The sequence below is a fragment of the Bombina bombina genome, chromosome 2, assembly GCF_027579735.1.
Source record: "Bombina bombina isolate aBomBom1 chromosome 2, aBomBom1.pri, whole genome shotgun sequence".
Classification (NCBI taxonomy): Eukaryota; Metazoa; Chordata; class Amphibia; order Anura; family Bombinatoridae; genus Bombina; species Bombina bombina.
Window position 1 is genome coordinate 64,383,039 of NC_069500.1, and position 17,382 is coordinate 64,400,420.

The 17,382-nt window shown below is 37.4% G+C and overlaps 1 long non-coding RNA gene across 1 annotated transcript in view; it reads right to left on the bottom strand.

Annotated features, from left to right (window-relative positions):
- Positions 1-15,458, bottom strand: part of LOC128647649 (uncharacterized) — a 249,813-nt gene extending 234,355 nt beyond the window's left edge. Inside the window, exon 1 of the long non-coding RNA XR_008400372.1 lies at positions 15,433-15,458. This is a non-coding gene — a long non-coding RNA (uncharacterized LOC128647649). The remainder of the gene's footprint in view (positions 1-15,432) is intronic.
- Between the last annotated feature and the right edge of the window lie 1,924 nt (positions 15,459-17,382).

Below are 17,382 nucleotides of genomic sequence, written 5' to 3' on the forward strand. Positions count from 1 at the left end.
AAACACCCCCAAATCTTACACTTATTAAACCCTAATCTGCTGCCCCCGACATCGCTGACACCTACATTATACTTATTAACCCCTAATCCGCTGCTCCGGACATCGCCGCCACCTATATTATACTTAGTAAGCCCTAATCTGCCGCTCCGGACATCACCGCCACCTACATTATACTTATTAACCCCTAATCTGCAGCTCCGGACATCGCCGCCACCTACATTATACTTAGTAACCCCTAATCTGCCACTCCGGACAGCGCCGCCACCTACATTATACTTATTAACCCCTAATCTGCCGCTCTGGACATCGCCACCACCTACATTATATTTATGAACCCCTAAGCTGCTGCTCCCAACATCGCTGACACCTACATTATTTTTATTAACCCCTAATCTGCCGCTCCCAACGTCGCCACCACTATTCTAAATTTATTAACCCCTAAACCTAAGTCTTACCCTAACACCCCCTAACTTAAATATAATTTAAATAAATCTAAATAAAATTCCTATCATTAACTAAATAATTCCTATTTAAAACTAAATACTTACCTATAAAAATTTATTTTTATTTTACAGGCAAGTTTGTATTTATTTTAACTAGGTAGAATAGTTATAAAATAGTTATTAACTATTTACTAACTACCTAGCTAAAATAAATACAAATTATAATATATAATTAAAATATAAAATATATAATAAATTAAATTAAATTAAATTAGCTAAATCACAAAAAAAAAAACTAAATTACAGAAAATAAAAAACAAATTACAAGATATTTAAACTAATTACACCTAATCTAAGAGCCCTATCAAAATAAAAAAAGCCCCCCCAAAATAAAAAAACCCTAGCCTAAACTAAACTACCAATAGCCCTTAAAAGGGCCTTTTGCGGGGCATTGCTCCAAAGTAATCAGCTCTTTTACCTGTAAAAGAAAAATACAAACACCCCCCCAACAGTAAAACCCACCACCCACACAACCAACCCCCCAAAAAAATACTATCTAAAAAAACCTAAGCTCCCCATTAAGGGCAGTTACCTTTTTTGCAGCCCAAACCCTAATCTAAAAAATAAAACCCACCCAATACACCCTTAAAAAAACCTAACACTAACCCCCTGAAGATCGACTTATTGTTCTGAAGACCGGACACCCATCCTCAAGTAAACAACAGAAGTCTTCATCTAACCGGGCCGAAGTCCTCAACAAAGCCGGGAGAAGTCTTCATCAAAGCGGGGCGAAGTGGTCCTCCAGACGGGCAGAAGTCTTCATCCAGACAGCATCTTCTATATTCATCCATCTGATGCGGATCCAATCAGCCAATAGGATTGAGCTCGCATTCTATTGGCTGATTGGAACAGTCAATAGAATGCGAGCTCAATCCTATTGGCTGATTGGATAGAATTCTATCAGCCAATCAGAATCTAAGGGACGCCATCTTGGATGACGTCACTTAAAGGAACCGTCATTCAGTAAGAAGACTCCGGATGAAGAGGATGCTCCATGTCAGATGTCTTGAAGATGGAGCCGCTCTGCGTCAGATGGATGAAGATAGAAGATGCCGTCTAGATGAAGACTTCTGCCCATCTGGAGGACCACTTCGCCCGGCTTGGATGAAGACTTCTCCCGGCTTCATTGAGGATGGATGTCCGGTCTTCAGAACAGTAAGTCGATCTTCAGGGGGTTAGTGTTAGTTTTTTTTAAGGGTGTATTGGGTGGGTTTTATTTTTTAGATTAGGGTTTAGGCCGCAAAAGAGCTAACTGCTCTTTTAAGGGCAATGCCCATCCAAATGCTCTTTTCAGGGCAATGGGAGCTTAGGTTTTTTTAGATAGTATTTTATTTGGGGGGTTGTTTGTGTGGTGGGTTTTACTGTTGGGCGTGGTATTTCTATTTTTTTTTACAGGTAAAAGAGCTGATTTCTTTGGGGCTATGTCCCGCAAAAGGCCCTTTTAAGGGCTATTGGTAGTTTAGGCTAGGTTTTTTTTATTTTGGGGGGGCTTTTTTATTTTGATAGGGCTCTTAGATTAGGTGTAATTAGTTTAAATATCTTGTAATTTGTGTTTTATTTTCTGTAATTTAGTGGGGTGGGGGGTTTGTGATTTAGCTAATTTAATTTAATTTATTTAATTGTTTTTAATTTATTTAATTATAGTGTAGTGTTAGGTGTTAGTGTAACTTAGGTTAGGTTTTATTTTACAGGTAAATTTGTATTTATTTTAGCTAGGTAGTTAGTAAATAGTTAATAACTATTTAGTAACTATGCTACCTAGTTAAAATAAATACAAACTTGCCTGGGAAATAAAAATAAACCCTAAGACAGCTACAATGTAACTATTAGTTATATTGTAGCTAGCTTTTAAGTATTTAGTTTTAAATAGGAATTATTTAGACAATGATAGGAATTTTATTAGATTTATTTAAATTATATTTAAGTTAAGGGGTGTTAGGGTTAGGGTTAGACTTAGGTTTAGGGGTTAATAAATTTAGAATAGTGGCGGCGACGTTGGGGGCGGCAGATTAGGGGTTAATATAAATAATGTAGGTGTCGGCGAGGTTGGGGGAGCGGCAGATTAGGAGTTAAAAAATGTAGGTAGGTTGCGGCGATGTTAGGGGCGGCAGATTAGGGGTTAATAATATTTAACTAGTGCTTGCAAGGTGGGAGTGCGGTGGTTTAGGGGTTAATATGTTTATTCTAGTGGCGGCGATGTCCGGAGCGGAAGATTAGGGGTTAAAATTTTTATTATAGTGTTTGCAATGCTGGAGGGCCTCGGTTTTGGGGTTAATAGGTAGTTTAAAGTGTACTTTTTAGCACTTTAGTTATGAGTTTTATGCTACCGCGTTGTAACATAAAACTCATAACTACTGACTTTAAAATGCGTAAAAAATCTTGACGGGATAGGGTGTACCACTCACTTTTTGGCCTCCCAGGACAGACTCGTAATACCAGCGCTATGAAAGTCCCATAGAAAAAAACTTTACGAAGTTTACGTAAGTCATTTTGCAGTAAGGCCAAAAAAGTGTGCGGTGCCCCTAAACCTGCAAGACTCGTAATACCAGTGGTAGTAAAAAAGCAGCGTTAGCACCTGTTAACGCTGCTTTTTAGCTTACCGCAAAACTCGTAATCTAGCCGTGTTTGTTTTTTCTTCAGTTTTGCAGTTAAATCATACAAATTACGCGTTAAAGGTAAATATTTAACACCTTAAAGGTAATTTAAACAAATGAATACTAACAAATGTTGTCAGTATTTCTTTAAAGGGACAGTCTAGTCAAATTAAACTTTCATGGCTCAGATAGGACATGCAGTTTTAAACAACTTTACAATTTACTTTTATTATAAAATTTTCTTTTTTCTCTTGGTATTCTATGTTGAAAGCTAAATTTAGGTAGGCTCATATGCCAGTTTCTAAGCCCTTGAAGGCTGCCTCTTATCTCAGTAAATTTTGATATTTTTTCCTAGCTAGAAAGCGCTAGTTAATGTGTGCCATATAGATAACATTGTGCTCACTCCTGTGGAGTTAATTATGAGAGGGAACTGATTGGCTATAATGCAAGTCTGTCAGAAGAACTGGAATAAGGGGACAATCTGCAGAGGATTAGATACAAAGTAATTACAAAGGTAAAAAGTATATTAATATAACCGTGTTTGTTATGCAAACCTGGGGAGTGGATAATAAAGGGATTATCTATCTTTTTAAACAATAACAATTCTGGAGTAGACTGTCCCTTTAAATTTTGTTGGTGCATTTGTTTGGATATTCATTTTGTGAAAATGAAACGAGTATCCTTTGTAACGAAACATCTATCTATCTATCATCTATCTATCTATTATCTATCTATCTATCTATCTATCTATCGTCTATAGTCTATTATCTATCATCTATAGTTAATTATCTATCATCTATCTATCATCTATCTATCTATCATCTATAGTCTATTATTTATCATCTATCAATCTATATATCTATCTATCTATCTATCTATCTATCTATCTATCATCTATCTGTCTATTATCTGTCTATCTATTATTTATCTATCTATTATCTATCTATCTGTCTATCTATCATCTATAGTCTATTATCTATCATCTATCTATCTATCTATCTATCATCTATCTATTTACTTATCTATCTATCTATCATCTTTCTATCTATCATCTATAGTCTATTATCTATCATCTATCTATCATCTATCTATTTATTTATTTATCTATTTATCATCTATCTATCATCTATAGTCTATTATCTGTCATCTATCTACCTATCATCTATCTATTTATCTATCTATCATTTATCTATCTATCTATCTATCTATCTATCATCTATTATCTGTCTATCTATTATTTATCTGTCTATCAATTGTCTATCTATTATCTATCTATCGATCATCTATCTTTCTAAATAATTACAAAACATTTCTGTTGTGTTGCTATAGAATAATGTTACAGCCAAGTCTAAATGTTTTTAAAGCAAATTAACATCCTTTTTACTACAACTGTTTTTTTGAGAGTCATAACTGTGTATAATAAGTTAAGAAACTGCTATTATTTTTGACAATGCGACAGGCACATATTTCCCTTTGTGTCTAATGGGTTAAAATAGTAATTTTCATGTCAGTAATGTCTTGTAAAAACCCAACTGAAACAGAAGATTTTCTTCTTTTCAATGAGGAATTCAATGACCTTCTAGTTTACAGACTTCACAAGTATAGCAGAGATGTGGCATTTGTATCCTCATGTTCTTTAAACTCAGTGAGAGAATATAATGTAACATTTGCACTTAAGCAGTTCAAATATCTAGAAAGTACCTAATTTTAGCCCAATTGGCAATATCAAAATAACAATTGTACAGCATTATTTTACTTGGGACTAAAACTAATTTAGTATAGATCTGAACTTGTAATAAAAATACATTTCTGATTAACACCCTGTTTATGCTATTGTTTTTAAAGACCACTAAAACTGCACCCACAACTTACCTAGTAGTGGCTGGTTATTTAATGTGCACTCATAAATGGGCAGATTTGCTCCTCTACAGGGCACCCGTTAAGCTATCGCTCCACGCTTAATCTGGCCCTTAAAGGGATACTCAAATCAAAATAAACTTTTATGATTCAGAAAGAGCAGGCAGTTTTAAGACACTTTCCAATTTACTTCAATTATCAAATTTTGCAGTCTTTATATTAGCACTTTCTGGGGAGCATGTGCACAAGCTCACAGGGTATACGTATACTAGTCTGTGATTGGCTGATTTCTGTCACATGGTGCAAGAGGACGGAAAATGGGAGAAAAAATAAATTTGGCAGAAAAAAATCTTCTAGTTATTTGAAATTCAGAGTAGGTGTTATTGCATTGTCTTTTTATTATGCACTTTTTAATTATGCAATTCTTCTGCATTGAGTGGTCCTTTAATAATTGTGCTTGTTATTGGGATTAATGGTGTTAGTTAAATTGTTGTCCCTGCAGTAATATCACCCTGTATCTGAAAGGTTAACTGCAACTAATACTCTAGAGAGGAGCATCTGTACACTTACTCAGCTGCATTAATGTCATCCTTGAGATAACATATCATCTCCAAAATGCAACTAATAGCCTGGAAAAAAGGAGCAGTCTGGATCCTTTGACCTCCTGCCAGTCCTGCTGATAGATCTGTAGGTGCATTGAAGTGCATATGTTTCTGGTGTGTGTATTACATGTAACCAAATAGAGAACTATACGCAGAACTGATTTCATTGCGCAATATCACTTTCTGGGCATGTTTGTGTATAAAGGTTCTTTTGGAAAGGCATAAGGAATAACCAAACACTGATATGCTGATATTACTGCAAGACACTATTTAGAATAGCACATATATCTTTATTCTTAATAAAGACTGTCTTGTAAATAAACACTGTGTAACAGCTGAAAAGCTTATCGGTGTATAGGATACTTTGAACAACAGAAGTTGTCATAAACCTTAATATATTTGTATTAATTTGGTAATCAGAATAAACATAATTGTCAGTATTGGCCCCCCTTACATTCAATGGGAATTTCCTTCAGGACTACTATTTCAATAAATCAATTAAAGTCAAAATTAAAGTTATATGGATTGGATAGAGTATTGCATTTTAAACTTTCCAATGTACTTATTTTACCAATTTTGCTTAGTTCTTTTGGTATCTTTTGTTAAAGGTTAATTATGTTTATAGCAATGTTATACATAGTTGCAAACACATGGCTAGATTACGAGTTGTGCGTTAGGGTTAAAAAGCAGCGTTGAGAGGACCCAACGCTGCTTTTTAACGCATGCTGGTATTACGAGTCTTGAAATGACAGGCTCACCGGAAATACCACAAATCCACTTACGTAAATTGCGTATCCTATATTTTCAAAGGGACTTGCATTATGCCGGTATTACGAGTCTAACCAAAAGTGAGCGGTAGACCCTCTCCTGTCAAGAGTGATACCGCATTTAAAAGTCAGTAGTTGAGTTTTACACTACAATGCCGTAGCATAAAACTCTTAACTAAAGTGCTAAAAAGTACACTAACACCCATCATCTACCTATTAATCCCTAAACCGAGCCCCCCCCCCCCCCACATCGCAAACACTAAAATAAATATTTTAACCCCTAATCTGCCGAACCGGACATCGCCACCACTATAATAAACATATTAACTCCTAAACCGCCGCACTCCCGCATCGCAAACACTAGTTAAATATTATTAACCCATAATCTGCCTGGCCTAACATCGCCGACACCTACCTACATTTATTAACCCCTAATCTGCCGCCCCCAACATCGCTGCCACTATATTAAATGTGTTAACCCCTAAACCTAAGTCTAACCCTAAACCTAACCCCCCTAACTGAAATTTAATTTTAATAAATATAAATAAAATTACTATCATTAACTAAATTATTCCTATTTAAAACTAAATACTTACCTGTAAAATAAACCCTAAGATAGCTACAATATAACTAATAGTTACATTGTATCTATCTTAGGGTTTATTTTTATTTTACAGGCAACTTTGTATTTATTTTAACTAGGTACAATAGTTATTAAATAGTTATTAACTATTTAATAACTACCTAGTTAAAATAAAGACAAATTTACCTGTAAAATAAAACCTAACCTATGTTACAATTACACCTAACACTACACTATAATTAAATTAATTACCTAAACTAAATACAATTAATTACAATTTAAATAAATTATCTAAAGTACGAAAAAAACCCCCACTAAATTACAGAAAATAATAAAATAATTACAAGAATTTTAAACTAATTACGCCTACTTTAACCCCCCTAAGAAAATAAAAAAGCCTCCCAAAATAAAAAAGCCCTACCCTACACTAAATTACAAATAGCCCTTAAAAGAGCCTTTTGCGGGGCATTGCCCCAAAGTAATCAGCTCTTTTACCTGTATAAAAAAAGTACAAATAACCCCCCCAACATTAAAACCCACCACCCATACAACCAACCCTACTCTAAAACCCACCCAATCCCCCCTTAAAAAAACCTAACACTAACCCCTTGAAGATCAAACCACCTTGAGAAGTCTTCACCCAACCAGGCCGAAGTCCTCCACGAAGCCGGCAGAAGTGGTCCTCCAGACGGGCAGAAGTGGTCCTCCCGACGGGCAGAAGTCTTCATCCAGGCGGCATCTTCTATTTTCATCCATCCGGCGCGGAGCGGCTCCATCTGCAAGACATCCGACGCGGAGCATCCTCTTCTAACGACATCCGACGACTGAATAAAGGTTCCGTTAAATGACGTCATCCAAGATGGCGTCCCTTCAATTCTGATTCGCTGATAGAATTCTATCAGCCAATCGGAATTAAGGTAGAAAAAGATCCAATCAGCCAATAGAATGCCAACTCAATCGTATTGGCTGATTGGATAAGCCAATAGGATTGAACTTCAATCCTATTGGCTGATTGCATCAGCCAATAGGATTTTTTCTACCTTAATTCCAATTTAGATTTCTATCAGCCAATCGGAATTGAAGGGACGTCAGCTTGGATGACGACATTTAAAGGAACCTTCATTCAGTCGTCGAATGTCGTTAGAAGAGGATGCTCCGCGTCGGATGTCTTAAAGATGGAGCCACTCCGCACCGGATCGATGAAGATAGAAGATGCCGCCTGGATGAAGACTTCTGCAGGACCACTTCTGCCCGTCTGGAGGACCACTTGTGCCGGCTTCGTGGAGGACTTCGGCCCGGTTGGGTGAAGACTTCTCAAGGTAGGGTGATCTTCAAGGGGTTAGTGTTAGGTTTTTTTAAGGGGGGATTGGGTGGGTTTTAGAGTAGGGTTGGTTGTGTGAGTGGTGGGTTTTAATGTTGGGGGGGTATTTGTACTTTTTTTTTACAGGTAAAAGAGCAATGCCCCGCAAAAGGCCCTTTTAAGGGCTATTTGTAATTTAGTGTAGGGTAGAGCTTTTTTTATTTTGGGGGGCTTTTTTATTTTGTTAGGGGGATTAGAGTATGTGTAATTAGTTTAAAATTCTTGTAATTGTTTTATTATTTTCTGTAATTTAGTGTTTGTTTTTTTCATACTTTAGATAATTAATTTAAATTGTAATTAATTGTATTTAGTTTAGGTAATTAATTTAATTATAGTGTAGTGTTAGGTGTAATTGTAACATAGGTTAGGTTTTATTTTACAGGTAAATTTGTCTTTATTTTAACTAGGTAGTTATTAAATAGTTAATAACTATTTAATAACTATTGTACCTAGTTAAAATAAATACAAAGTTGCCTGTAAAATAAAAATAAACCCTAAGATAGATACACTGTAACTATTAGTTATATTGTAGCTATCTTAGGGTTTATTTTACAGGTAAGTATTTAGTTTTAAATAGGAATAATTTAGTTAATGATAGTAAATTTATTTTGATTTATTAAAATTATATTTCAGTTAGGGGGGTTAGGTTTAGGGTTAAACTTAGGTTTAGGGGTTAATACATTTAATAAAGTGGTGGCGACGTTGGGGGCGACAGATTAGGGGTTAATTAATGTAGTTAGGTTGCGGCGACATTGGGGCAGCAGATTAGGGGTTAATAAATATAATGTAGGGTTCTGCGATGTTGGGGACATCAGATTAGGGGTTCATAAGTATAATGTAGGTGGCGGTGGTGTCCGGAGCAGCAGATTAGGGGTTAATAATATAATGTAGGTGTTGGCGATGTCGGGGGCATCAGATTAGGGGTTAATAAGTGTAAGATTAGGGGTGTTTAGACTCAGGGTTCATGTTAGGGTGTTAGGTGTAGACATAAATGTATTTTCCCCATAGATATCAATGGCGCTGCGTTAGAAGCTGAACGCTGCTTTTTTGCTAGGTTTGTTAGTTTTTTTTCAGCCGGCTCTCCCCCCATTGATTACTATGGGGAAATCGTGCAAGAGCAGGTTTTACCTGCTCACCGCTACCGTAAGCAGCGCTGGTATTGAGGTGAGATGTGGAGCAAAATTTTGCTCTTCGCTCACTTTTTTGCGGTTAACGCCGGGTTTATAAAAACCCGTAATACCAGCGCTGTCTGCAAGTGAGCGAAAACTGCTCATTAGCACCGCACCCTTGTTAACGCAAAACTCGTAATCTAGGTGACAGCTTTCTTAAAATGCTATGACAGCAGAGTTTGTAACTATGTATAACATTGCTTAAAACATTGTTGCACACACACACATTATTGATGCCATATGCAACCTTACAATGAATGAATGCTTCATCTTTAGCATTTTATTTCCTGACAAGTAGTGCAATACACTGACATTATTTTCACAATATACACAGGATGGAAAAAGTTCACTACCATTGAAAGGATTTAAAGGGACAGTTTACTTAAAAATGTTCTCTCCTTTAATTTGTGTATTAAATTGTTTACAAGTATTTCCATTACCCTTATATTGGCATTTGAAATAGTTTATTTAGCCTGTGGTATCCCCATCTACCCTGAAAGTTTTTGGCCTTAAGGGCAAGCTGAATTAGATTTAAACTCCAAGGATGAGTGGTAGGTCTAAACACAGTCCTGATTCTAGACAGAACCTGAACAAAAGACTGCACATCAGGAAACTCAGCGAGCCTCTTATGCAATAACACAGATGAGCCGAAATCTGTCCCTTTAGGGAACTCGCAGAAAGGCCCTTTTCCTTACCATCCTGGAGAAAGGAAAAAATCCTGGAAACCTTGACCTTATGCCAGGGGAATCCACGCTCTTCACACCATAATAAGTAGGCCCTCCACACCTTATGATAGATGTGATGAGTGACCAGCTTTCGAGCTTGAATGAGTATCAATCACTCTCTCAGAAAAACCTCTCTTGGCTAGGACTAGGCATTCAATCTCCATGCAGTCAGCCTCAGAGAATCTAGATTTTAATGAACAAAAGGACCCTGTTCCAGCAGATCCCTGTGACAAGGTAACCTCCATGGAGGAGATGAGAACATCCCCACCATGTCCGTGAACCACATCCTTCGCGGCCACAATGGAACAATTAGTATTGCCGAAGTTTGCTCCTGCTTGATGCGGGCTACTAACCGAGGGAGAAGTGGTAACGGTGGAAAAATGTAAACTAGACTGAACCTCCAAGGCACTGCTAATGCATCTATCAGCTATGCCTGAGGATCCCTGGACCGAAACCCATATCTGGGTATCTTGGAATTGAGTCGGGATGCCATGAGATCTATCTCCAGCATCCCTCATCTGTTGCAAATCTCCGCAAACACCTCAGGATGGAGAGACCATTCCACCGGATGAAAGGATTGTCTGCTGAGAAAATCCGCTTCCCAGTTGTCCACACCCGGAATGTGGATCGCTGACAGTGAGCAGTTGTGAGCCTCTGCCTATTCCAGAATCCAAGATACTTCCCTCATTGCTAGGGAACTCCTTGTTACCCCACTGATGGTTGATGTAAGCCACTGAGGTTATGTTGTCTGATTGGAATCTGATAAACTGGGACGAACCCAGAAGAGGCTAAGCCTTCAGAGCATTGAATATAGCTCAAAGTTCTGAAATGTTGATCAGGCACCCCAAACAGCTCCCCATCCTGAGAGACTTGCATCCGTAGTCACAATCTCCCAGGATGTCCTTTGGAACAGGTGATCTGGACAGAGCCACCAAGAGAGTGATTTTCTTGACCGGTTGTCCAGAGAAATCTGTTGTGACAGATCTGAGTGGTTGCCATCCCACTGGCTCAGCATACACAGCTGAAGAGGCCTGAGAGGGAACCTGGCGAATAGAATGATGTCTATGCTGGACACCATGAGTCCAATTACCTCCATACACCAGGACACAGAGGGCCTTAAGGAGGTCTGTAGGGCAAGACAATTGGAAGTTAGCTTGTAATGTCTTTGGTCTGTAAGAAATAACCTCATGAATAAGGAGTATATTATCATACCCAGGAATTCCACCCTGGTACTGGAAACAAGAGAACTCTTTTCTAAGTTTATCTTCCATCCATGAGATCAGAAAAGAAATAGAAGAGCTTTTGAATGATCCTCTGCCAACTGACAGGATGGAGCCTGAACCAGGATTTTGTCTAAATATGGTGCTACTGCTATCCCTCTGGTTCTCACCACTGCGAGCAGAGCACCTAGAACCTTTGTAAAGACTCTTGGGGCAGTAGCTAGACCAAATGGAAGTGCAACAAACTGGAAGTGCTGGTTTAGGAACGCAAATCTCAGGAACCTGTTCTTTGTGAATTGGAACATGCAGGTAAGCATCCTTCAAGTCTTGAACGATGGGACTGACAGGAACTTGTTTAAGCACTTTAGGTCCAGAATCGGGCATAAGACCTCTTTCTGCTAGAGGTACCGGTACAATTACTCACAGGGAGGAGAGATCCCTCACGCACCCTAGAAAGGCCTCTGGTTTTTCTGGCCTTGAAGACAGGTTTGACAAGAGGGATCTGCCTCTGAGTGGATGAGATCTGAAACCTATCCTGTACCCCTGAGCGATGACCTCCAGGACCCAATGGTTTTGCACATCCCCCAGCCAAGTCTCCAGAAAGAGAGACAGTCTGCCCCCCACACAGTCCAAAGACAGATCGGGGGCCACCCCATCATGCCGACTTTGACTCAGCGGGCTTCTTGTTCTGCTTGGATTTATTCCAAGACTGAGTCATTCTCCAAGTTCCCTTGGGCTGATCAGGCTTCGCGGAGGGCTGCTTTCATTGGGGTTTATCCGAACAAAAGGGACAAAAATTAGGACCTTGCCCCTTAGGCTTGTTCTTCTTACCCTGCGGTAAAAAGGAACCCTTGCCTCCAGTGACCGTGGATATGATTGAGTCCAGGCCTGGACCAAAAAGAATCTTCCCCTTAAATGGCAGGGAAAGAAGTCTAGATTTTGAAGTCATGTCCACAGACCAAGACTTCAGCCAGAGTACCCTACGTGCTAGTACTGAAAAACTTGACGCCTTGGCATTCAGGTGAATAATCTGCATATTTGCATCACAAATAAAAGAATTTGCCACTCTCAAGGCCCTAATTCTTTCCTGGATCAAGGGGACCTTCACCTCGATCAGTTCAGATAAAGAGTCACACCAATAGGTGGCTGCCAGTTGAAATAAATATCCTGTGTGCTAAAACATCTTTCTCAACAGAGTTTCTAGCTTCCTATCCATGGGCTCTTTGAATGAGGAACTATCCTCAAGCGGGATAGTAGTGCATTTAGCAAGCATGGAGATAGCACCATCCACCTAAGGGACGGAACCCCACAACTCTAATTCAGAGTCCGGAACCAGGAATAATTTCTTAAAGGAAGAAGAAGGGGAAAAGGAAGAACCGAGTCTTTCCCATTCATTCTTAATAATATATGCCATCTTTACGGGAACCGGGAAAGTCTGTGGTACAACCCTGTCCTCATAGACCCAGTTTAGGAATACAAGGTTCCTCAGGTAATTTTGGTTCTGGAACCTCTAAAGTAGTCAAAACTTCCTTTAACAGAAAGCGTAAGTGTTTAATCCTAAATTTAAAGTCTGGTTCCTCCGCAGCTTAAGGCCTAGAGGCAGCAGATTCCAGCCCAGAAAGAGCATCCTCTGAAGCATCAGAGGCATCCTCATCATTGGATAGTCTGGAATCAGATAAATCCAATAAGTTAGTAGATGACCCCTGGGAAGGATAGCAATATTTGACCTTTCGCTTGCGCTTAGCTGGGTGAGGTAAAGAACTGAAGGCCACAGACACTGCCATTTGTAGCTGTTCAGTAAAGTCTGGCGGAAAGATGGCCCCTCCAGAAGGAGGATTAGAAGTGCAATGAGACGCTGCATGTGTTATAGGAGATAACATCAGGTAACACACCTCACGGGACGGAGACTCCTCAGAGGTGGACGGCTCAGTGGTACTAAACATATTTGTTTTCTTAGATAAAATGTCTTTATCAAGGCATGTGGAACATAATTGAGCAGGTGGATATACCGTAGCCTCCTCATAATATAGACAGGTATTAGATTTAGGTAAAGAGGGAGTACCCTCCAATGCATCAGAGTCCTCCATAGCTTGCGCTTGTAAGATGGACTATAGAAAAGATAAATGACACCTTTATACCCCCAATAGCTGGGGCACTCACCACCTCCTATGACCCAGGCCCCACAGAGAAACCACTTTGTCTTCGGTAAACTGCACGGTCAGGAAAAGAGGAAATCAGTGTGACCACACCCTGTCATGTGGTGCGCCATGCAGGACCGCCCCTGCTACAGGAAAAAGCACGCCATACTAACAGGCTGCTCAGCTAACCAGAAAAAAAAGTAAAAACCTGTACATTTCAACATCTGCCTGATCCTTATCTCACACATGTCGCAACATAAAACATAATAAAGTAAATTGTGCGATAAATCCCCCCTCTCAAGTTTGACAGTCTTGTAGCATCGCTCCTGAGTCCTGACATGGACTTGAGAGAAAGAAGCAGGCAGTGAAACTCGTCAACACTGATTGCTTAGGAGCTGTTAATATGAGTCTGGATGGGTTTGTGGAAAGACTCTCCCTGCATCTCCAGACCCTAACATTCATCAATGCTCTTACTGAGAGGCTGACAAGACTACTTAAAACTCCATTCCCCCCTCCATAAGGAACTACTCTGTATCTTCTGACACTTCTCTGCCATCCTCCTGTGATGAAAGGCAAAGAATAACTGTGATATGAGGGAAGTATTTAAGACTTTGGCTGGAGTGTCTTTGCCTCCTCCTGGTGGCCAGGTTCTGTATTCTCACAAGTAAGGAATGAAGCCGTGGACTCTCCTCATATTAAGAAGGAAAATACTTTATTGTTAAAAAATGCTAATAGTGAGTTGTGTATATACAGGTTAGAATTCCCAAATCCGGAATTCCAAAATCCAAAATTATTCTAAAATCCAAAATTATTCTAAAATCCATACTTTTTCACTAATATTTTTTTTTTTTTTTTTAATTATCAAAAAACTATTTTCCCTGCTTATAAGTCAAAAAACGATTTAAAAATTATATAAAACTACCTTTAGTTACATGTATAAGCTGTATTATAACATGTAAACATTGCCTAAATGACATAAAATATTGTTGTTAACACTTTGTTACATGCCCTCTCCCAACTGTCCAATTTTAAAGAAGAAAATATCCCGAAATCCAAGCCTTTTCTCGTCCAAAGCAGGTTAAATAAAGGGTTTCTACCTGTTTGTGTATTTGTGTGCATTTATGTGTTTATATGTGTATACATGTGTATTTATGTGTTTTATGTGTATATATGTGTATTCATGTGTATTTATGTGTATTTATGTGTTTATATGTGTTTATATGTGTATATGTGTGTATTTATGTGTATTTGTGTATTTATGTGTATATATGTGTATATATGTGTATTTATGTGTTTATATGTGTTTATATGTGTAAACATGTGTATTTATGTGTTTTATGTGTATATATGTGTATTCATGTGTATTTATGTGTTTATGTGTTTATATATGTATACATGTGTTTATATGTGTATACATGTGTATTTATGTGTTTATATGTGTTTATATATGTATACATGTGTTTATATGTGTATGTATGAGTTTATATGTGTATATATGTGTATTTATGTGTTTTATGTGTTTTATGTGTATATATGTGTATTCATGTGTATTTATATGTTTATAGGTGTGTTGGAGATATGGCTCTGATAGACTTGCTCAACACAGGGTTGCCACAAACCTTCAATTTGTAAAAAGAGTAATATATGCAAAGCACAATAAAGCAAAGTGCAATAAAACATGGTATGCCTGTATATTCAAATTATTATTAATTCCCTAAACTCATTAAGTTTCTCCAACTTTGTGGTGTAAATTTGCTAACTATATCCCTTTTGCAAAACAGGAAGGAGTACCCCCTTTCCACAGTTATAAAATTGAGTCTATATACACACAAGGCCTAAGAAATAATAGTACAAATTCAGGAGTCAACACAAGTTCAATAAATTCAAAGTATAGGACAATGTACAAGGTAATACCAATGGTGTCCAATCAGGGTGTCCAGAGGTCAAGACAGAGGAAAGCTCATGGTCTAGCAACATCAGATTATTTATTTAGAGTTTAATCCCACCTCCTGCTCTCATGCAACTAATTGTGTTTGAGCAGGGAGTGTCAGTCATCCAAGATGGATCAGTCTGGAATGTTCTGGCTGTGAGGTTAGTACAAGCACAGCTTCTCAAATAGCAGTTTGCAGGCTTTAAAAAGTACTGTACCAAGCGAGTTTCTGAAAGCTGAATATCACTCTACCAAACGCGTTCCTGAAATCCCAGTTGGTAGCATGAGATACAGTTTTGTGTGAAGAAGTGACACATTATTTTCAATGATAGACATGGTGCTTTTTTTTTTTATAAAATATCTGTCTGACAAATGTTTCAAATATAAAAAAACATGTACAGTAAATGAACTTAGAAAAAATTATGATGACCAATTGTACAGTATAATACATATAATTTACACATCATACACACATATACTGTATACCCATAATTCCTCAGCTCAAATTTATTAAACAATGTTTCTGTCCTTTAAAAAGCAAATATTACTGGTTTCATAACTTCTAAATATATATGTTATGGTCACCACTTCACAACACAAAATACTGTACTTTCAAAAATATACTTATTGAATCTAGACTATTGTACTAGGATTTTTATTCTACCCTTTAATGTTTTCCCACTTATCTATTTTGCCTGCTGGTGAGTATTAAATTGAACTTATTTGAATTATAAATTTAATTCATTTGAAAAAGCTGTTTTTGCCTATTGTATTCCCACTTCTACTATAAATTTCAATACTTAAGTACTGGTTATTGAAAAGCTGTGCAAACAAGAAAATTTAAACTAAATCAAGTTCCCATGGGTGGCGAAGCAGAGAGATAATTAAATGTTAATATTTTAATTGTTGTGGTCCAATAATGTCCAGTAAGTTTTTCTTTTGAAAGAACAGATGAAGATTTCTGTTCCACTGATTTTATTATAAAGCTCTAGTTAAACTAATGTGATTAACAAAATGCACAAATAATTGCAAAAAACAAATTTACTAATCACATAATCAGTTCGTATCAATCTTATATTTTTAAGTTGATTATACAATTTCCCAATAACTAAACATCTATTTATCTTATTTGACTTAAAATGAAAGACAACTTAAAAATGACAATAATAGTCAGAAAATATAAATCCAGGCGTAGCCCTATAATAAATAAAGGTCAAAGCTATGAAGATTTTTGGGGGTTAGGGGCATTATAAATCTGAAGCAATAAGGAAATCATTTTCCTCTTGGATTGAGCTTTTAATGGCACTTAAATCTGCTGGGTTTTGTCTAAATACATACATCGTACTCTGTCTATGAAATAGGTGAAAAGTCTTTAATGGAGAGATTATAGTTGAATGTTGAATCCGTAACTGAGTTCTAAAAGGAGATTTTCGAGAGTTAGGAGATGATAAAGGGCTTAAGTGTTTGCTAATGCTGTTTTGTCGCAGCCTGCACTTGCCCTAAGTAACGTGCTATTTAGAGTATAATGGATACCCTAAGATTGTTTTCACTGGCTTAAAAATATATAAGGTGTCCAAGATTTATTGGTGTGTGGAGGGATTCGTTAGTAGATCAATATTCATCAAGAAATCATTGGAGGAGTTATGAGTCAGAGGGTAAAAGGGATTTCAATATATGAATCTTATTAAACTTACAAATATTTATATTTTGTGCATGAAACTTTGTAGGTTAGAGGACTATTCAGATATGTGAATAGATAGATAGATAGATAGATAGATATAGATAGATAGATAGATAGATAAATGATAGATAGATAAATGATAGATAGACAATTAGACAGATAGAGAGACAGGCAGACGGGTAGATAGATAAATGATAAATAGCTAGATGAATAGATAGATAGATGATAGATAGATAGATAGATAGATATAGAT